Here is a 23,719-nt window from a genome sequence, read left to right as displayed (position 1 = left end):
ATGCAGTTCCGGTGGTAACCAGCAGAGGGTGTGGTTGATGTGAGGCTGCTGGGGAGAGAGAGAGAATGTGTGCGGGCGCATATACCTGACTTACCTGAGAGTTATTGAATGTGTGTATTGTATGTACAGTGTAGTGTAAAGTCTTGTGTAAATGCTATGAGTGTGTGTGTCTGAAGGAGATCGAGGGAGAGGGGGACATACTAGTCTATCTGTGTGCTTCCATACCTGTCTGTGTTATTAAATACATGCTAGTCTGTCTCTGTGCTTCCATACCTGTCTGTTATTAAATACACGCTAGTCTGTCTGCTTCCATACCTGTCTGTGTTATTACATGTGTCTGTGCTATAAGCAGTGTTGGGGAGTAGTGAACTACATATAGTTCAACCACAGGAGGTTGGTGGCACCTTAATTGGGGGGGACAGGCTCGTTGTTAAGGCTGGAGCGGAATCAGTAGAATGGAATCAAACAGCTGTGTAGCCAACTACTGGAACTACTTTATGCCATGTAGCTACGTAGCTAACTACTGGAACCACTTGTTCTGTCATGTTGCTGCGTAGCCAACTACTGGAACTACTTGTTCTGCCATGTAGCTACGTAGCCAACTACTGGAACTACTTGTTCTGCCATGTAGCTACGTAGCTAACTACTGGAACTACTTGTTCTGCCATGTAGCTACGTAGCCAACTACTGGAACTACTTGTTCTGCCATGTAGCTACGTAGCCAACTACTGGAACTACTTGTTCTGCCATGTAGCTACGTAGCCAACTACTGGAACTAGTTGTTCTGCCATGTAGCTGCGTAGCCAACTACTGGAACTACTTGTTCTGGCATGTAGCTACGTAGCCAACTACTGGAACTACTTGTTCTGCCATGTAGCTGCGTAGCCAACTACTGGAACTACTTGTTCTGCCATGCAGCTGTGTAGCCAACTACTGAAACTACTTTTTCTGCCATGCAGCTGTGTAGCCAACTACTGGAACTACTTGTTCTGGCATGTAACTGCGTAGCTAACTACTGTACCTACTTTATGCCATGTAGCTGCGTAGCTAACTACTGTACCTACTTTATGCCATGTAGCTGCGTAGCCAACTACTGGAACTACTTGTTCTGCCATGTAGCTGCGTAGCCAACTACTGGAACTACTTGTTCTGCCATGCAGCTGTGTAGCCAACTACTGGAACTACTTGTTCTGCCACGTAGCTGCATAGCCAATTACTGGAAATATTTTTTTGTGTTTAAAAGGCCAAATTACACATTCTGTTTAACATCGGAGTCCATAGTGATATGTGCGGAAGACACATTTCAGTTGAATGCGTTCAGTTGTAAAACTGACTAGGTATTTCCCTTTCTTGTAATTTGTTGTCTATGACATTTTCAGATTTAGATAGGATAATTCATCATGAACTACTTTTGAAAAGTGACTTTAGTTCAGTAAATATTTATCTTAAAGGGCCGCTTTAATGTATCTTAACTTCTTCCAGTGTGAAGTAATTGTTCAACTATATTTTCAGAGTAGCTTCCCCGACACTGGCTATAAGTCCCCTGTACTGTAAGTCGTGTGTGTTGTCTCCATGGAGACATTGTTTAGGTTGCTCTGACCTTCGTAGGACTGATAGCCGTGCGTCTCTGCCGTGCTGCTGATACTCACAGGGAGAGAGAGGTGTGTGACTGTCCGACACTTTCCTACTCTCAGATTTAAAGCATAACTCCTCTCTTAAAACAGCCTAGAACTTTCAGTAACAAATTAGTGCAAATGTTCTCCTCCCTCTCTCTCTCTCACACACACACTGACATCATGGCCATTGTGCTTTTGCAAATTGATTTTGTTTGTGAGAATCAAGTCAAGGGCGTGACAGATAGACAGAGCGTTTCCAGACCCCCACAGCGAAGAAAACACACTCACAGAGTAGAAACCAAATTAGAGGGCTTGCCGCCAGAGCACATCCATGACTTTATCATCACCCAGGGAGAGAGGGAGGAAAAGGGGTGGGGGGAGAGAGAGGTGGGAGAGATGGGGGGGGGGGGAGAGAAGTAGAGCGAGGGAGAAAATATAAGGAAAATTAGGCTGGGACAGGGGAGAGAGGGTGAAGATGTGTACATAGGAGGGGGAGAGAGAGGTGGGAGAGATGGGGGGGGGGGGGGGGGAGAGAAGTAGAGCGAGGGAGAAAATATAAGGAAAATTAGGCTGGGACAGGGGAGAGAGGGTGAAGATGTGTACATAGGAGGGGGAGAGAGAGGTGGGAGAGATGGGGGGGGGGGGGGGAGAGAAGTAGAGCGAGGGAGAAAATATAAGGAAAATTAGGCTGGGACAGGGGAGAGAGGGTGAAGATGTGTACATAGGAGGGGGAGAGAGAGACAGCGGGAGTAGTTGTTAGAGAGAGAAACTGTTGGAGAGGTGAAAAAGAGCTAGAGGAAGAACGAGTGAGGGAGTTGATGAATAGAAAGGAAAGAGGGGGGGAGAAAATGAGAGAGAAGGGCGGGAGGATGGAAGAGAGTGATACAAAGCTGGGAGGAAGATAGAAAGCGAAGGGGAGAGTGAGAAGCTGGCTCAGATATTTTGTGTGTGTGTGAGAGAGCACTGGCTCAGTCACTACCGTGGTTTTGGTGAATGAAAATAGAACTGTGTGTGTGTGCGTGCGGGTCTCCCTCCCTGATACTGTTTCTCAGGTTCTCTTGTGTGTGTTTGTGCGTTCCATGTTCTAATCATGTGCCTCTTGTAGAAGCAGTGAGTCACATTCATTCCCTTCTCAAGGCAGACCTTGTCCCTAACAACAGATCTAGGATCAGTTTCCCTTACCCCAATGGAAACCTTCAGGGGGTGGACATGACTGACCTTAGATCAGCCCTTAGGGGAAAGTTAACCAGAAAGGAGACTATGATGATCTACTCCTGTAAAATAGTTGGAATAGAGAAACGGTGCTAGGAGTTATAGAGCTGTCCTAGGAGAGGTGCTAGGAGTTATATAGCTGTCCTAGGAGAGGTGCTAGGCGTTATAGAGCTGTCATAGGAGAGGTGCTAGGAGTTATAGAGCGGTGCTAGGAGTTATAGAGCGGTGCTAGGAGTTATAGAGGTGCTAGGAGTTGTAGAGCGGTGCTAGGAGTTGTAGAGCGGTGCTAGTAGTTATAGAGAGGTGCTAGTAGTTAGAGCGGTGCTAGTAGTTATAGAGAGGTGCTAGTAGTTAGAGCGGTGCTAGTAGTTATAGAGGTGCTAGTAGTTATAGAGCGGTGCTAGGAGTTATAGAGCGGTGCTAGTAGTTATAGAGGTGCTAGGAGTTGTAGAGCGGTGCTAGGAGTTGTAGAGCGGTGCTAGGAGTTATAGAGAGGTGCTAGGAGTTATAGAGCGGTGCTAGGAGTTATAGAGCGGTGCTAGGAGTTATAGAGCGGTGCTAGTAGTTATAGAGAGGTGCTAGGAGTTATAGAGCGGTGCTAGGAGTTATAGAGCGGTGCTAGGAGTTATAGAGCGGTGCTAGTAGTTATAGAGCGGTGCTAGTAGTTATAGAGCGGTGCTAGGAGTTATAGAGCGGTGCTAGGAGTTATAGAGCGGTGCTAGGAGTTGTAGAGCGGTGCTAGGAGTTGTAGAGCGGTGCTAGGAGTTATAGAGCGGTGCTAGGAGTTATAGAGCGGTGCTAGGAGTTATAGAGCGGTGCTAGGAGTTAGAGTGGTGCTAGGAGTTAGAGTGGTGCTAGGAGTTAGAGTGGTGCTAGGAGTTAGAGTGGTGCTAGGAGTTAGAGTGGTGCTAGGAGTTAGAGTGGTGCTAGGAGTTAGAGTGGTGCTAGGAGTTAGAGTGGTGCTAGGAGTTAGAGTGGTGCTAGGAGTTATAGAGAGGTGCTAGGAGTTATAGAGAGGTGCTAGGAGTTATAGAGAGGTGCTAGGAGTTATAGAGAGGTGCTAGGAGTTGTAGAGCGGTGCTAGGAGTTGTAGAGCGGTGCTAGGAGTTGTAGAGCGGTGCTAGGAGTTATAGAGCGGTGCTAGGAGTTTTACACGCAGACAGAGAGACAAACATCTCTCTCTCTCTCTAATCATTGGGACATCAAGGCCCTCCCTAAATTGATGCCAGATGACAATAATCAACTCCATATGTGATTCACACACACTGAACTCTCTCACTCTCACACACACATTGATAATTGCAAATGCTCACAGATCAAATTCAGATTGACTGACACATTGTAGCAGGCCCAGTCACTGTTCCAGGCTGGGAGTCGGTTTTACGATGGGAGGGTGATGCAGTTTGGCTGTCATCCCCCACTTCTTTCCTCCTTCCTTCTCTCTCTCTCTTACATGTTTCCAATTCTCGCAACCTCTTTTTCTCTCCTACCCTCCCTCTCTCTTTCTCCTACCACCCCTCTCTTTCTCTCCTACCACCCCTCTCTTTCTCTCCTACCACCCCTCTCTTTCTCTCCTACCACCCCTCTCTTTCTCTCCTACCACCCCTCTCTCTTTCTCCTACCACCCCTCTCTTTCTCCCCTACCCTCCCTCTTTCTCCTACCACCCCTCTCTTTCTCTTACCCTCCCTCTTTCTCTTACCCTCCCTCTTTCTCCTACCACCCCTCTCTCTTTCTCCTACCACACCTCTTTCTCTCCTACCCTCTCTTTCTCTCCTACCACCCCTCTTTCTCTCCTACCCTCTCTTTCTCTCCTATCACCCCTCTCTCTTTCTCCTACCACCCCCCTCTTTCTCTCCTACCACCCCTCTCTTTCTCTCCTACCCTCCCTCTCTCTTTCTCCTACCACCCCTCTCTTTCTCCCCTACCCTCCCTCTTTCTCCTACCACCCCTCTCTTTCTCTCCTACCCTCCCTCTTTCTCCTACCACCCCTCTCTTTCTCCTACCACCCCTCTTTCTCTCCTACCCTCTCTTTCTCTCCTATCACCCCTCTCTCTTTCTCTCCTACCATCCCTCTCTCTTTCTCTCCTATCACCCCTCTCTCTCTCCTACCCCTCTCTCTTTCTCCTATCACCCATCTCTCTTTCTCCTACCACCCCTCTTTCTCCCCTACCACTCTCTCTTTCTCCTATCACCCCTCTCTCTTTCTCTCCTACCTCTCTCTCTTTTCTAAACATATTCTCCCAGCTTCCTCGCCCTCCTTCTCATCTTCCCTCCTTTTCTTGCCCTAATCCATCTCTCCTCTTCCTATCTCCAATTACACTTCCTCTCAGACACAATACACTTCTATTTCCTCTCTCTCACAGGTGTGTGTGTGTGTGTGTGTGTGTGTGTGTGTGTGTGTGTGTGTGTGTGTGTGTGTGTGTGTGTGTGTGTGTGTGTGTGTGTGTGTGTGCAGGGCATGCACGTCTGGGTTGCCTAGCAGCGGCACAGCTTCCTGTGACACGAAGAACACAGCAGGAAGTTGAGACGGCTAGTTAAATAACTGGAAACAATGACAGACACACAAACACACACACACATACTGGGGACACACACGTTTGTATGTCTGATAGCTAATCTTCCGTAAACATTGAACATTGTGTCGCAACAGTTTAATCATCCCCAAACCAAACAGCCAAGAATTCATATCCTTACATTTGATCATCTCTAGTCAATAGTTTCTTCAAACTAGCACTGTGGTTGCCAAGTAATGAGGCACAGTTAGACCTAGTTCTCCATGGGCCATTGATTAAAACTAGCCTTGTTCAACCATGCTGATCTTGTCAGTTTGCCTTCTGTTCACTACACAGATTGTGTTGGTCAGGATGATGGATTAGGCTGTGATCACACAGAGACATACAGACACACACACACACACACACACACACACACACACACACACACACACACACACACACACACACACACACACACACACACACACAGAGACACACAGCCACACACAGCAACACATGCTTGCGCAAAGAAACTGCTTATAACACACAAAATGAGAGACTGCTGCTAGAAAACTAGACTGTGGTCTTGAGGATAGTCGTATAAGGAGAGGCTCATGTATATTTTGGAAGTCAAGCCAACATGTAGGGCTCTGGTCGAAAGTAGTGCACTAGATAGCCTAGTGGTTAGAGCGTTGGACTAGTAACCGAAAGTTTGCAAGATCGAATCCTCGAGCTGACGAGGTAAAAATATGTTGTTCTGCCCCTGAACAAGGCAGTTAACCCAGTTAACCTAGGCCGTCATTGAAAATAAGAATTTGTTCTTAACTGACTTGCCTAGTTAAATAAAGGTAAAATAAAACAAATAAGGAATAGGGTTCTATTTGGGACTCAAAGTAAAACAGTTTCATTAGTCTAGTTGAAATGTTTTACTTCTGCTGTCATACAACAAGCTGGAGAGATCAACCTCTCCTTAAACAACACTGTGTGTCACACAAAAAGCCTTCCCTGTTTTAAACACGTAAACCACAACAAATGTGGGGAACATATTGAGTAACTATGTGGTACTGGCACTGGAGCGATGGGCTGGGGTTTGAGTCATTCATAATGTGAAGCAGAGAGGAGAGGGAGAGGCGGGGAGAGAAACAGTAGAGAAAGAGGGGGAGGGGTTAGAGAGATGGGGAGAAGGGTGGAGAGAGATGGAGGTGAGCGAGAGGGGAGAGAGACGAGTGAGAGAGTGAGGGGAAAGCGAGAGAGTGAGGGGGGAGAGAGAGAGAGCGAGGGGGTGAGAGAGGGGGAGAAGGAGAGAGAGAGGGGGGAGAAGGAGAAAGAGAGTGAGGGGGATTCTGATTATAAACTGGGTGACTCGAGCCCTGGCTGACAGCCGTGGTACATCAGACAGTATACCACGGGTAGAATAAAACATACATTTTTACTGTTCTAATTACGTTGGTAACCAGTTTATAATAGCAACACTGCACCTCGGAGTTAGTTGTATATGGCTAATATACCACTGCTAAGAGCTGTGTCCAGGCACTCCGCGTTGCGTCATGCACAAGAACAGCCGTTAGCCGTGGTATATTGGTCATATACCACACCACCTCGGGCCTTATTGCTTAAATATAAAAATCTACACATTTATCATTGTAATAATATGCTGCCCACCGTCCTGCCTAAAAGGAGCTTGTGAAAATGTGTTTATTTGAGATTTTTTGGGGGGGCTGTGTCCAGGCACTCCGCATTAGAACAGCCGTTTTTTAAATTTAACTAGGCAAGTCAGTTAAGAACAAATTCTTATTTACAATGACGGCCTACCACGTCCAAACCCTAACCCGGACGACGCTGGGCCAATCGTGCGCCACCCTATTGGACTCCCAATCACGGCCGGTTGGGATACAGCCTGGAATCGAACCAGGGTCTGTAGTGACGCCTCTAGCACTGAGATGCAGTGCCTTAGACCACTGCGCCACCCGTTATATTGGCCATATACCACACCTCCTCGGGCAGTATTGCTTAAATATAAAACTCTACTAATCTAAAGCCTACTCATTTATCATTGTAATAATATCCTGCCCAGCGTCCTGCCTAAAAAGAGCTCTCAACCTCAGTCCATGAAATATATATACCTTTATTCAACTATGATGAGGGAAAGACAGCTAAAAATGTATGTAGGCTATAATTATATTATTTTGCTTATTTTAAATTTTGTCCTATCTCAATGTTTATAATGTTTAGGGTATTATTCTATTAGGCTCCGAGCGTAACTGTCATCTCCTAACGCCTTTAGCGTAATGTGTGTCTTCAGACGCCCCTTGGAACCCTTTAGCCTTTCTATTGTCTTGTTCTATACATAATGTCTTGCTTCTTGTCAAAACAAAATCACACCCAACACTACAGCCCAGCATGGGGGTAAAAACCCTGCCTTCGCCAAACACTGTACTTACGCTGTCAATCATCCTTTCTTCTCCTCTCATTGGTTGTCTTGCCGTTCCAGTATCCAACCGGGGCCCAGTAGAGGCGGGTACGTTGGGCTCCCAGGTTGTCCAAGGCCACATTCTGACAGTAAGAGACAGAGAGCAAGCTCTGCCGCACCCTTTCTCTACCGCGCACAGGTAAACTGCGGCCAAACGACCAAAGTCACTCGAAAGTCAAATTTTGGATTGTAACTTTTGGCCAAATGTATGGATTAAACACAGACTAAACTCGTGTCTGGAAGCTGATATGAAGGGATTGGCGCTAAGGCAAGACTAAGGTAAGGAATTTGATATGTTTTTAGTTTTTTTTAAAACGAAAGGATCTTTTCATTGTTTAGTGAGTGAAAGCTAAACTAGGCTACGTTATAGGCCTTAATGACTGGTTTGACTTGATAAACTCGTAAAAACAAGTCGTAAAAGAACATTGTGCATTCTCAGCACTTTTGGATAATGGTTGTGGAGTTTTCATTTACGGAAATAAACTGTTAATAACCTTTGTTAAATATTCTCGGTTTTGCTGTGTCTCGCTGGCTGGCTCGCAGTTGCACCGCTGTATCGCGTGATATTCCGTGGTAACTGCACGGATGCAAGAGTTGACATGTGCACGTAGTGTATATGCTTGTTTCCCGGATATAGGCTGTAAAATATAGAGATTTTATGTGGCTTTTTTAGCCTACATTTTTTTTGTTCTGTTTGTTTCAGTGGTCATATGGTCAATCACAGCATTTTGCATAGACCTATTGAGAGTAATGTTTCTAAACTTGTCAAACCAACATGTTTCACACCAAAAAACAAAAAAGGTTCACACTCGGCCTGGCGCACCCACACGCTGCAAGCGCTCTGCTTCTGCAATTCGCTCGCACTCGCTCTGTGGAGCGTTCGGAGGGAGAGCTAGAGCTCGCGCAAAAGAAGACGATTTAATGGGTCAGAGTTGACCTCACGGTGTTATCTGTTGTTTTTATTGCCCCCCGGCGCCGGGCGGGTCCTCCACGGTGATTGCCCTGTCCAGCACTGCGTTGCCCCCTGTAGATCTACGCAGAGCTCACCACAACACCACGAATAGACTGTTGATCGCGCTTATCTCTTTGGTAGTCTATCAATTACACGTTGTAAAGGTGTGTGTGAGAGGGGGGGAGACAGGCAGAGACTGGGGCAGAAGGTGAGAGACAGGCAGAGACTGGGGCAGAAGGTGAGAGACAGGCAGAGACTGGGGCAGAAGGTGAGAGACAGGCAGAGACTGGGGCAGAAGGTGAGAGACAGGCAGAGACTGGGGCAGAAGGTGAGAGACAGGCAGAGACTGGGGCAGAAGGTGAGAGACAGGCAGAGACTGGGGCAGAAGGTGAGAGACAGGCAGAGACTGGGGCAGAAGGTGAGAGACAGGCAGAGACTGGGGCAGAAGGTGAGAGACAGGCAGAGACTGGGGCAGAAGGTGAGAGACAGGCAGAGACTGGGGCAGAAGGTGAGAGACAGGCAGAGACTGGGGCAGAAGGTGAGAGACAGGCAGAGACTGGGGCAGAAGGTGAGAGACAGGCAGAGACTGGGGCAGAAGGTGAGAGACAGGCAGAGACTGGGGCAGAAGGTGAGAGACAGGCAGAGACTGGGGCAGAAGGTGAGAGACAGGCAGAGACTGGGGCAGAAGGTGAGAGACAGGCAGAGACTGGGGCAGAAGGTGAGAGACAGGCAGAGACTGGGGCAGAAGGTGAGAGACAGGCAGAGACTGGGGCAGGAGGTGAGAGACAGGCAGAGGCTGAGGCAGGAGGTGAGAGACAGGCAGAGGCTGAGGCAGGAGGTGAGAGACAGGCAGAGGCTGAGGCAGGAGGTGAGAGACAGGCAGAGGCTGAGGCAGGAGGTGAGAGACAGGCAGAGGCTGAGGCAGGAGGTGAGAGACAGGCAGAGACTGGCAGACACGGAGACAGAAGGTGAGAGACAGATACAGAGGGTCTCCAGCTGGGTCAATATGTACCATGTTCTTTACCTCCTACCCCTTTAACATATCCCAAAAAGAAGCCAACTAAATCTCAAGAGATGGGGTTTTGTCTGTGTATTTGGGCTAAGAGGATCTGAATAGTGACAGTGTAAAGTGAGGAACAGGGAGACGGAAGTCAACTAGTGGAGGTGGGCCCACAAAGAAAACACCTTTTGTTTCTCAGAAAACAGTCAACGTCTCCCACGTCAATTCATTATTGTAGCCTTCTGATGCAATAGAAAGATAAGGTGGGGGGTTTGTTTGGAAACTAGAAAATGACTTTCCGCTTGCGGATGAAACTGCTCTTAATTCTCGGTAAGATTGGAACGAAACAACATCTCGACTGATAACGCAGGCAGGAGGAGAGAGGGGGAGTAGTGTGTGTGTGTGGTGTGTGTGTGTGTGTAGTTGTATGACAAGAATAGAGGAGGCTCGCTGCACGGAGCCGCATACAGGGGGCCCATCTGACACACACACACACACACACACACACACACACACACACACACACATCATTGCTGTTTTATAGCGACTGTCAATGTTAAAGGCTACAGGACTGGGGAGAGCTGAACTGATCCTACATTCGTTTCTCTGTGTGGACTGACTATGTGCTACTCAGTTTGTGAACCCAGACTAATACAGAATAACAGAGTTATAACTACACAGACTGGAAAGTAGAATGTAGACTAATATAACAGAGTTATAACTAGACAGACTGGACAGTAGAATGTAGACTAATATAAAAGTTATAACTACACAGACTGGACAGTAGAATGTAGACTAATATAACAGCGTTATAACTAGACAGACTGGACAGTAGAATGTAGACTAATATAACAGAGTTATAACTAGACAGACTGGACAGTAGAATGTAGACTAATATAATAGAGTTATAACTGGACAGACTGGACAGTAGAATGTAGACTAATATAACAGAGTTATAACTAGACAGACTGGACAGTAGAATGTAGACTAATATAACAGAGTTATAACTAGACAGTAGAATGTAGACTAATATAACAGTTATAACTAGACAGACTGGACAGTAGAATGTAGACTAATATAACAGAGGTATAACTGGACAGTAGAATGTAGACTAATATAACTAGACAGACTGGACAGTAGAATGTAGACTAATATAACAGAGTTATAACTGGACAGACTGGACAGTAGAATGTAGACTAATATAACAGAGTTATAACTAGACAGACTGGACAGTAGAATGTAGACTAATATAACAGAGTTATAACTAGACAGACTGGACAGTAGAATGTAAACTAATATAACAGAGTTATAACTACACAGACTGGACAGTAGAATGTAGACTAATATAACAGAGTTATAACTAGACAGACTGGACAGTAGAATGTAGACTAATATAACAGAGTTATAACTAGACAGACTGGACAGTAGAATGTAGACTAATATAACAGAGTTATAACTAGACAGTAGAATGTAGACTAATATAACAGAGTTATAACTAGACAGTAGAATGTAGACTAATATAACAGTTATAACTACACAGACTGGACAGTAGAATGTAGACTAATATAATAGAGTTATAACTAGACAGACTGGACAGTAGAATGTAGACTAATATAACAGTTATAACTACACAGACTGGACAGTAGAATGTAGACTAATATAACAGAGGTATAACTACACAGACTGGACAGTAGAATGTAGACTAATATAATAGTTATAACTAGACAGACTGGACAGTAGAATGTAGACTAATATAACTAGACAGACTGGACAGTAGAATGTAGACTAATATAATAGAGTTATAACTGGACAGACTGGACAGTAGAATGTAGACTAATATAATAGAGTTATAACTAGACAGACTGGACAGTAGAATGTAGACTAATATAACAGAGTTATAACTAGACAGACTGGACAGTAGAATGTAGACTAATATAACAGAGTTATAACTAGACAGACTGGACAGTAGAATGTAGACTAATATAACAGAGTTATAACTAGACAGACTGGACAGTAGAATGTAGACTAATATAACAGAGTTATAACTAGACAGTAGAATGTAGACTAATATAACAGTTATAACTACACAGACTGGACAGTAGAATGTAGACTAATATAACAGAGGTATAACTACACAGACTGGACAGTAGAATGTAGACTAATATAATAGTTATAACTAGACAGACTGGACAGTAGAATGTAGACTAATATAACTAGACAGACTGGACAGTAGAATGTAGACTAATATAACAGAGTTATAACTAGACAGACTGGACAGTAGAATGTAGACTAATATAACAGAGTTATAACTAGACAGACTGGACAGTAGAATGTAGACTAATATAACAGAGTTATAACTAGACAGACTGGACAGTAGAATGTAGACTAATATAACAGTTATAACTACACAGACTGGACAGTAGAATGTAGACTAATATAACAGAGGTATAACTAGACAGACTGGACAGTAGAATGTAGACTAATATAATAGAGTTATAACTAGACAGACTGGACAGTAGAATGTAGACTAATATAACAGAGGTATAACTACACAGACTGGACAGTAGAATGTAGACTAATATAATAGTTATAACTAGACAGACTGGACAGTAGAATGTAGACTAATATAACTAGACAGACTGGACAGTAGAATGTAGACTAATATAATAGAGTTATAACTAGACAGACTGGACAGTAGAATGTAGACTAATATAACTAGACAGACTGGACAGTAGAATGTAGACTAATATAACTACACAGACTGGACAGTAGAATGTAGACTAATATAACTACACAGACTGGACAGTAGAATGTAGACTAATATAACAGAGTTATAACTAGACAGACTGGACAGTAGAATGTAGACTAATATAACAGAGTTATAACTAGACAGACTGGACAGTAGAATGTAGACTAATATAATAGAGTTATAACTAGACAGACTGGACAGTAGAATGTAGACTAATATAACTAGACAGACTGGACAGTAGAATGTAGACTAATATAATAGAGTTATAACTAGACAGACTGGACAGTAGAATGTAGACTAATATAATAGAGTTATAACTAGACAGACTGGACAGTAGAATGTAGACTAATATAATAGAGTTATAACTGGACAGACTGGACAGTAGAATGTAGACTAATATAATAGAGTTATAACTAGACAGACTGGACAGTAGAATGTAGACTAATATAACAGAGTTATAACTAGACAGACTGGACAGTAGAATGTAGACTAATATAACAGAGTTATAACTAGACAGACTGGACAGTAGAATGTAGACTAATATAACAGAGTTATAACTAGACAGACTGGACAGTAGAATGTAGACTAATATAACAGAGTTATAACTAGACAGTAGAATGTAGACTAATATAACAGTTATAACTACACAGACTGGACAGTAGAATGTAGACTAATATAACAGAGGTATAACTAGACAGACTGGACAGTAGAATGTAGACTAATATAATAGAGTTATAACTAGACAGACTGGACAGTAGAATGTAGACTAATATAACAGAGGTATAACTACACAGACTGGACAGTAGAATGTAGACTAATATAATAGTTATAACTAGACAGACTGGACAGTAGAATGTAGACTAATATAACTAGACAGACTGGACAGTAGAATGTAGACTAATATAACTACACAGACTGGACAGTAGAATGTAGACTAATATAACTACACAGACTGGACAGTAGAATGTAGACTAATATAACAGAGTTATAACTAGACAGACTGGACAGTAGAATGTAGACTAATATAACTAGACAGACTGGACAGTAGAATGTAGACTAATATAATAGAGTTATAACTAGACAGACTGGACAGTAGAATGTAGACTAATATAACAGAGTTATAACTAGACAGACTGGACAGTAGAATGTAGACTAATATAATAGAGTTATAACTAGACAGACTGGACAGTAGAATGTAGACTAATATAACTAGACAGACTGGACAGTAGAATGTAGACTAATATAATAGAGTTATAACTAGACAGACTGGACAGTAGAATGTAGACTAATATAATAGAGTTATAACTAGACAGACTGGACAGTAGAATGTAGACTAATATAATAGAGTTATAACTGGACAGACTGGACAGTAGAATGTAGACTAATATAACAGAGTTATAACTAGACAGACTGGACAGTAGAATGTAGACTAATATAACAGAGTTGTAACTAGACAGACTGGACAGTAGAATGTAGACTAATATAATAGAGTTATAAGTGGACAGACTGGACAGTAGAATGTAGACTAATATAACTAGACAGACTGGACAGTAGAATGTAGACTAATATAACAGCGTTATAACTGGACAGACTGGACAGTAGAATGTAGACTAATATAACTAGACAGACTGGACAGTAGAATGTAGACTAATATAACAGAGTTATAACTAGACAGACTGGACAGTAGAATGTAGACTAATATAATAGAGTTATAACTGGACAGACTGGACAGTAGAATGTAGACTAATATAACAGAGTTATAACTACACAGACTGGACAGTAGAATGTAGACTAATATAACAGAGTTATAACTAGACAGACTGGACAGTAGAATGTAGACTAATATAACTAGACAGACTGGACAGTAGAATGTAGACTAATATAACAGAGTTATAACTAGACAGACTGGACAGTAGAATGTAGACTAATATAACTGGACAGACTGGACAGTAGAATGTAGACTAATATAACAGAGTTATAACTACACAGACTGGACAGTAGAATGTAGACTAATATAAGAGTTATAACTAGACAGTAGAATGTAGACTAATATAACAGAGTTATAACTAGACAGACTGGACAGTAGAATGTAGACTAATATAAAAGTTATAACTAGACAGACTGGACAGTAGAATGTAGACTAATATAACAGAGGTATAACTAGACAGACTGGACAGTAGAATGTAGACTAATATAACAGAGTTATAACTACACAGACTGGACAGTAGAATGTAGACTAATATAACAGTTATAACTAGACAGTAGAATGTAGACTAATATAACAGAGTTATAACTACACAGACTGGACAGTAGAATGTAGACTAATATAACAGAGTTATAACTACACATGACATTGTGTCATTCTGAACTTTGGCCACAAGGCTGTATTCCATTTTGATGTGCCTCCAGCGATATCTCTCCTCGTCCATTCTACACGTAACTGCCAAAATAAAGGGGGCACTTTAGTAAAAGAGGGGTAGAAAGTATATTGAAACTGAAGCATGGGTTGCTTTCATACAGGAAGTCCCAGACACTTGTAGAATGTATGCCAAGGCGCAGTGAAGCTGTTCTGGTGGCCCAATGCCCTATTAACACACTTTATGCTGGTGTTTCCTTTATTTTGGGAGTTACCTGTAGCAGCAGTGTAGCAGTGGTGAACAGAACAGCTGTGTGGGCGAGATGGCTCGAGTCACACTACAGGGAATACAAACTAATAAAGGTGGATACTTCTAGAACATACCATTTACATATTTGTTTTTACATTTGGTTGTAAAAAAAATCACTTCTCCTTTAAGAAACACGAAGAGAGAGAGGGAAAGAAGTGATGAGGCTACCGCATAGGGTGTGTCTCCATCTGTAATGACCTGTTTGCATTCAAACTAGTGTTTACTGATTCTTCCCAGTACGCACGCACACACACACACACACACACACACACACACACACACACACACACACACACACACACACACCCCGGCATAACAGGAAGTATAAATCAGACAGCTCAGTGTTTAGAGTTCTGATATATGAGACACACACTTCCTTTCTCTTAATCTCACACACACACACACACACACACATGTACACACATGTACACACGCACACCTCAGAATCTGTCTAACTCCCTAGAGTCGATTGACGCCCCGCTCGTCCCCATCAGAATCTGTCAATTTAATCTAGAAATACTGTATACGTTTTGTTGCATTGGATGCGTCTCAAATCACAGCATCCGCCGATGTCTCACTTCTGCATCTGTGGTGGAAGGTGGCTGAGCTACAGCGTTGTTTGTCAGACAATGAGATACCGAAAACCAGTCTTCTCACAAAAACGTTTTGTAACATCCGAACTAGGGATGCACGATATATCGGTCAACATATCGGAATCGGACGATATTAGCTAAAAATGCCAACATCGGTATCGGCCCGATGTCTAGTTTAACGCCTGATGTTAGAAACCTATGTCAAAGCTACTGTGCATACCTGTACACAGTAGGTACATGACGTAATAACGCCACGTAAAACGTTGCGCTACACTGCAACACAGCATTCCTGACCTGGCCCACAATGTCTGCTGTGTGGATCGAGCAGTCAACAAGTCGAGGATGCATTTGAAAGAGTAAGAAAATGTCAGCGAGACACCTCAAAGGCGAAACCCATTAAAGCCTTCGATAATGGAATTCATTGCCCTTGACAATCAACCGTTCTCTGTCGTGGGTGATGTCGGCATTCGCCAACTGGTCGAGCACCGGTACACACTAACAAGTGTGCTATTTTTCAGATGTTGCCCTACCGGAGATACACAGTAATAGCGTCACTGCTATTAGCTTTTCGACATACATACTATGGAACGCCGTTTGGGTCTTTGCGTGCCAGAAAAGATACAGTAGTACTGTCAAAGCTGTACAGAAAAGTCTGCAAACAATCAAACACTGGCCACGAACGATGTTTACAATACCGCATTGGTAATAAAGCATCATTTGTACAACCGCAACTTCTAGGGTAACTATCTTTAGCTTGGTACCTAGCTAGCACCAATGCAACCAGCCTGAAAACAATGACCAGTAGAAATTTCAGTAATTTTCATTATTCTTAGCAATAATTTAGGAATCCTTATGAGTAAGTATTAGCTAGGTTGCCACTTGTTGTTCGCCTATTGAAATTGAACTTCAGTTCATGAAAATAAATAGCTAGCCAGCTACTTAACCCTGTTGCCCAAAGCTAACGTTATAAGCAGCCAGTTAGCTTCATCTGGCTAGTGAGGCTTGACCGGACCGGGTTAGGTGTTGTGAAGCTAACCACAATAAGGATTAGGCACAATAGTGGAATTTGCAGTTTGCCTTCTAAATAAAAGTATGTAATTGACTGTGATGCAAATGAATACAGATAGTAGAATTATGCCATACGTTTACTTTGAAGGCAAACCACAAAATCCACTATTGTGGCTAATCCTTATTGTGGCTAGCTTCACATAGATCGGTCCAACCACCATTAATCAAATAAGAACTGTCTTATAAATAAGGGTTATTTTAGAGGAGGACACCTAGCTATATAGTTAGCTAGCTAACTACAGCTACTGAAACAGATGTTGTGTTGCTATGCTTTTGGGGAAGAACATTGTTTTCATCCATGAGCTAGCTAGCTTTTTTTATGACCAGCACTGTAGGTGTTCGAGACAACTTTACCAGCATCATAGCATACGTATCGATGATTCGTTGTGACATATGAAATACGAGTGATGGTGTAATAACTACTTAAAAAATGTATGAACGCGTTAAATTATTATTTGACGTGCAGTCATATTCAGGTCCTGACTGGTCAACACGTCAAATAGTCTTATTTGACGTATCTTTTTTGACACGCAAAGACCCAAACGGCGTTCCATAGAAATCCTGGTTGAGAATGAAACAACTGAACAAATGAACAATGAAACAGCACAGCGAGTAAGTGAAAGAAATAGGTTTTGGTTATGTTTTACTGGTAATGGGGACATACGTAAATGCCCAAAAAATAACTTTTTGGTCAGTGTGGTGTGTGTAACCTCTATTTAACTAGGCAAGTCAGTTAAGAACAATTTCTTATTTACAATGAAGACCCGGACGCGCTGGGCCAATTGTGTGCCGCCCTATGGGACTCCCAATCACGGCCGGATGTGATACAACCTGGATTCGATCCAGGGACTGTAGTGACCTCTCTTGCACTGAGATGCAGTGCCTTAGACCACTGCGTCCGTGTGTGTGTTAACGATTTAACTGTACTAGAATGCTTAAAAGGCCGCAACATTTTTAAATATCGGTTGTCAGTATCATTATCGTTTTTTTGGCAAGGATAAATATCGGATATCGGTATCGGACAAAAATGTTAAATCAGTGCATCACTAATCCGAATGGTTTCACTATTAACTATTATGACCACTCTATGGAAAGATGGCTCTCATAAACACGATGGTGTTCTCCGTTCACGGAACTCGTCTGAAGGTAACCGGTACCAGTTAAACAAGTAAAATAAATTGAAGTATGAAGGTAGTTTTTGTGCCTTCCCTACACACACACACACACACACACTCTAGTACCCCCTCCCAGCAGCATCCTACACATGTACTAACATGGATGACCCCTGGACCATGACTCTAGTCTTTTAGAACAGCCACTGAGCCTGTCCTGGTGATGTCACACTCTGTAACATGTTACCACAGTCTGGACAAAACAACATGGTCTGTATGGAACAACAACTGACTCCAAATGGCAGAATTTGGTCTTGGGCCATAGTTTGTTACAACTGACTGTTTTGGCTTGGTAGCCTTCTTCAGTTTGTAGGGCAACGGAACAGTCTCCTGTACACACACATAGTTACACACACATACTCACCATAATACTGTGTGTGTGGTAAGCTACAGGATGTAGGTGTTTTAGCATGGCCCATTTGTAACTGCCAGCTCTCTGTTTGTCACTCTCAGTTAAAGGGTAATGAAACACTAGTCTTCAGAACACCAGATAACTGGAAATCGCCATATTGGCATTGTTGCATCATCGGCAGGAGAGTGTTGGAATTCCTGAATTCTTCTGAGCCCTTGACCTCTGAGTACATGAATGAGCATACTTTATGTACATGAATGAGCATACTTTATGTACATGAATGAGCATACTTTACTGGTGTCAAACCATATATGAAAGTATGATACATAATTTGAAAGCTGAGAAACAGCCCTTTCAAATGATATGACATCCAATACACATCAATCAAATGGTAATCAGTCAAGAAAAAACACCTGTGAAATGTCTCGTGAGCTTTTTCTCCCCCCAAACAACTGCCTTCAGCACAACTTCCTAATGACGATAGACTCAATATGCTCTACGTTTTTCTCTTCTTTTGTAAGGATTGATCATTTGAAATCAGTAATACCTTTTACTGTGAATGATGAGTTACAGCTGTTTTAGTGAAAGGAGGTATTTTTCTATTCTATGTTCTGTGATCAGACACTTTATTATCTGGATAGTATATTAAACACACACAGTACCTTCAGAAACGATTCATACCCTTTGACTCTTTCCACATTTTATTGAGTTACCGCCTACATTTGAAATGGATTATATTGAGATTTTGTGACACTGGCCTACACACAATACCCCAATAATGTCAAAGTGGAATTATGTTTTTAATTTAATATGAGAAGCTGAACTGTCTTGGGTCAATAGGTATTCAACCCCTTTGTTATGGCAAGGAGCCTAAATAAGTTCAGGGGTAAAAAAATTGGCTTAACACGGGTTAGGTTCTAAGATTCTGGTACAAATTCCAATCGGACTCAGAAGAATGCTCAAGCTAGATTTATTAAACCACACTGGATCATACAGCTGCAAAGACAAAGTATGAAATCATTTTTTATTTATTTAACCTTTTATTTAACTAGGGAAGGCAGTTAAGAACAAATTCTTATTTAAAATGACGGCCTACCCCGGCCGGACCCGGATGAAGCTGGGCCAATTGTGCGCCGCCCTATGGGACTCCCAATCACGGCCGGAGGTGATACAGCCTGGATTCAAACCAGGGAATGTAGTGACGCCTATTCCACGCACATATATTTATAACCTCTGTTTGTACCCTCTACTCAGAAAAGCCCCCCCCCCCCCCCCCCCCTCTTCCCGAGTCTAGGATGTACAATTAATCTCTGTTGCTAGACAGGTGGTGTGATTGTCCCAGCTTGAGTCCAGAACTTTTGGATCTCCTCCACCCACCTCCCTGTCTTCTTATCAGTCAGGAGAAGCCTCGACACTAGGGAGTATACGTTCTAGCAGCCTGCCGCAGTCACATATTGAAAGAATATAATGATATAGAACAGTGAAGCTATAACACTGAGATAATATAATGATATTTAACAGTGAAGCTATAACACTGAGATAATATAATGATATTTAACAGTGAAGCTATAACACTGAGATAATATAATGATATTTAACAGTGAAGCTATAACACTGAGATAATATAATGATATTTAACAGTGAAGCTATAACACTGAGATAATATAATGATATTTAACAGTGAAGCTATAACACTGAGATAATATAATGATATTAAACAGTGAAGCTATAACACTGAGATAATATAATGATATTAAACAGTGAAGCTATAACACTGAGATAATATAATGATATTTAACTGTGAAGGTATAACACTGAGATAATATAATGATATTAAACAGTGAAGGTATAACACTGAGATAATATAATGATATTAAACAGTGAAGCTATAACACTGAGATAATATAATGATAAATAGTGAAGGTATAACACTGAGATAATATAATGATATTTAACAGTGAAGCTATAACACTGAGATAATATAATGATATTAAACCGTGAAGGTATAACACTGAGATAATATAATGATATAGAACAGTGAAGCTATAACACTGAGATAATATAATGATATTAAACAGTGAAGCTATAACACTGAGATAATATAATGATATAGAACAGTGAAGCTATAACACTGAGATAATATAATGATATTTAACAGTGAAGGTATAACACTGAGATAATATAATGATAAATAGTGAAGGTATAACACTGAGATAATATAATGATATAGAACAGTGAAGCTATAACACTGAGATAATATAATGATATTAAACAGTGAAGCTATAACACTGAGATAATATAATGATATTTAACAGTGAAGCTATAACACTGAGATAATATAATGATATAGAACAGTGAAGCTATAACACTGAGATAATATAATGATATTTAACAGTGAAGCTATAACACTGAGATAATATAATGATATTTAACAGTGAAGCTATAACACTGAGATAATATAATGATATTAAACAGTGAAGCTATAACACTGAGATAATATAATGATATTAAACAGTGAAGCTATAACACTGAGATAATATAATGATATTTAACTGTGAAGGTATAACACTGAGATAATATAATGATATTAAACAGTGAAGGTATAACACTGAGATAATATAATGATATTAAACAGTGAAGCTATAACACTGAGATAATATAATGATAAACAGTGAAGGTATAACACTGAGATAATATAATGATATTAAACAGTGAAGCTATAACACTGAGATAATATAATGATAAATAGTGAAGGTATAACACTGAGATAATATAATGATATTAAACAGTGAAGGTATAACACTGAGATAATATAATGATATTAAACAGTGAAGCTATAACACTGAGATAATATAATGATATTAAACAGTGGAGCTATAACACTGAGATAATATAATGATAAACAGTGAAGCTATAACACTGAGATAATATAATGATAAACAGTGAAGGTATAACACTGAGATAATATAATGATATAAAACAGTGAAGCTAAAAGACAGTGTTACATGGCAGTAGTTTACAAACAATTCGCTCTAACATACAGTATGACTTCTATCTCCCCCTTAAAGAAACATTCTGTCTCAGAGACAGGCTCCCTTTGTTATATGATTATAAACATACTAAAACATCCTCAAGTCAATTAGTCAGTTTCCAACACAAGTCACATAATAAGTTGCATGGACTCCCTCTGTGTGCCGTAACATGATGTTTGAGTGACTACCTCATCTCTGTACCCCACACGTACCATTATCTGTAAGGTCACTCAGTCGAGCAGTGAATTTGAAACACAGATTGAACCACAAAGACCAGGGAGGTTTTCCGATGCCTCGCAGAGAAGGGACATACACTAGTGAGGTCATATTAGTGAAACAAAACCTTTATTGAATGAATAAGGTAAAACCCCCCAATGTGCTACAAAAAGTCATGCTATCATAACATTATATACAATATTTATCTCAGGGATATTGGTCTGGAATTACAAAATATGATAAGAATAAGGCATCTAATAACAATAATTGTCTTTTCCAACTAAAACATTTAATGTACATACATTCCACTAGGCCTGTAGCCTAACACACCAGGAATCACAATGGGAACACGTTAAAAGCATGTAAGGGAAGTGAAATGACCAGTGACAATCTAAGCTACTGGGTGAAGACTAGGAGTCCCTTTACTATGACCAGTGACAGTCTGAGCTACTGGGTGAAGACTAGGAGTCCCTTTACTAGAGCCTATGTTTGGTATGTACAGTGCCTTCAGAAACTATTCACATCCCTTAACTTTATCCACATTTTGTTGCATTATATCCTGACTTTAAAATCAATGAAATATACATTTTGTGTCACTGGATCCACATGAATGTAGAAGTGTGGATACTAAAAGACCATGGTACTTACCTACGCAGCAGCAAGAGGAACTGGCCCTCCCTACCTTCAGGCTCTGCTGAAACCCTACACCCCAACCAGAGTCCTCCGTTCTGCCACCTCTGGTCTCTTGGTCCTCCCACCCCTACGGGAGGGCAGCTCCCACTCAGCCCAGTCCAAGATCTTCTCTGTCCTGGCACCCCAATGGTGGAACCAGCTTCCCCCTGAAGCTAGGACAGCAGAGTCCCTGCCCATCTTCTGAAAACATTCCTCTTCAAAGAGTATCCTAAATATTCCCGCAGCGCCCCCCCCCCCCCCCGCTAGCTCTCTGACTTTACTGGTGGCCACGTTATTGAGGAAAAATGTACTTCCTGTGAAATGTGGTTGTCCCACCTAGCAATCTTAAAATGAATGCACTAACTGGAAGTCACTCTGGATAAGAGCGTCTGTTAAATGACTAAAATGTTTAGTGACATATTCTCTTCTTATTTACAATAAAAGTGCCTCCAAAATGACACATTATTTACTATTAATTTATTTTGGGCACAAAATAATCTGAAACACCAAAATGAACTGCAAATGCATCCAACAAGTTTGTAGAGTCACACTCATGGTGTAGTATTTGCATGCTTGAAATATGGGACCAAATACTAAACTTTTGACTACTTTATTTATAAGAATCTTTAGGGGTGTCTAGTTTTGACCCCTACCTTTTTCAGAAAAAAGGTGTTGTTACATAAAATTAAGCAATTGTATTAGTAGGAAATAACATAATTTACCCATTTATTTTTCGCATACAATATAGCTCAGTATTTGTGTGATTTATTTATCATCTTAATCAAGGTTGTAAATAATTTCGGACACCACTGTGTATATAAACTCAGCAAAAAATGAAACGTCCTCACTGTCAACTGCGTTTATTTTCAGTGGATTTTTTTTTGCCGAGTTTAAAAATCCATGTTTCATTTGAACTGTGTACACACTGTCCTGGGGGTACTACTACCAGATACCTAGATAGATGGAGCTGTGATGTACTGCTACCAGATACCTAGATAGATGGAGCTGTGATGTACTGCTACCAGATACCTAGATAGATGGAGCTGTGATGTACTGCTACCAGATACCTAGATAGATGGAGCTGTGATGTACTGCTACCAGATACCTAGATAGGTGGAGCTGTGAGGTACTGCTACCAGATACCTAGATAGATGGAGCTGTGATGTACTGCTACCAGATACCTAGATAGATGGATGGAGCTGTGATGTACTGCTACCAGATACCTAGATAGATGGATGGAGCTGTGAGGTACTGCTACCAGATACCTAGATAGATGGATGGAGCTGTGAGGTACTGCTACCAGATACCTAGATAGATGGAGCTGTGATGTACTGCTACCAGATACCTAGATAGATGGATGGAGCTGTGATGTACTGCTACCAGATACCTAGATAGATGGAGCTGTGATGTACTGCTACCAGATACCTAGATAGATGGAGCTGTGATGTACTGC

General features: G+C 41.6%; 2 protein-coding genes across 2 annotated transcripts in view; both read left to right on the top strand.

Moving 5' to 3' along the window:
- Window positions 1-5,212, top strand: part of LOC120019680 (bromodomain-containing protein 3-like) — a 52,252-nt gene extending 47,040 nt beyond the window's left edge. Inside the window, exon 20 of the transcript XR_005472351.1 lies at window positions 5,193-5,212. The gene's annotated coding sequence lies outside the window, so the exon portion shown is untranslated. The remainder of the gene's footprint in view (window positions 1-5,192) is intronic.
- Window positions 5,213-7,899: 2,687 nt separating this feature from the next.
- The window catches only part of LOC120019674 (lysophosphatidic acid receptor 2-like), a 35,351-nt gene continuing 19,531 nt past the window's right edge, over window positions 7,900-23,719 (top strand). The window contains exon 1 of the mRNA XM_038963049.1: window positions 7,900-8,073. The gene's annotated coding sequence lies outside the window, so the exon portion shown is untranslated. The remainder of the gene's footprint in view (window positions 8,074-23,719) is intronic.

Source organism: Salvelinus namaycush, chromosome 2 (assembly GCF_016432855.1).
Source record: "Salvelinus namaycush isolate Seneca chromosome 2, SaNama_1.0, whole genome shotgun sequence".
Classification (NCBI taxonomy): domain Eukaryota; kingdom Metazoa; phylum Chordata; class Actinopteri; order Salmoniformes; family Salmonidae; genus Salvelinus; species Salvelinus namaycush.
This window is presented reverse-complemented; position numbering and strand designations above follow the sequence as displayed.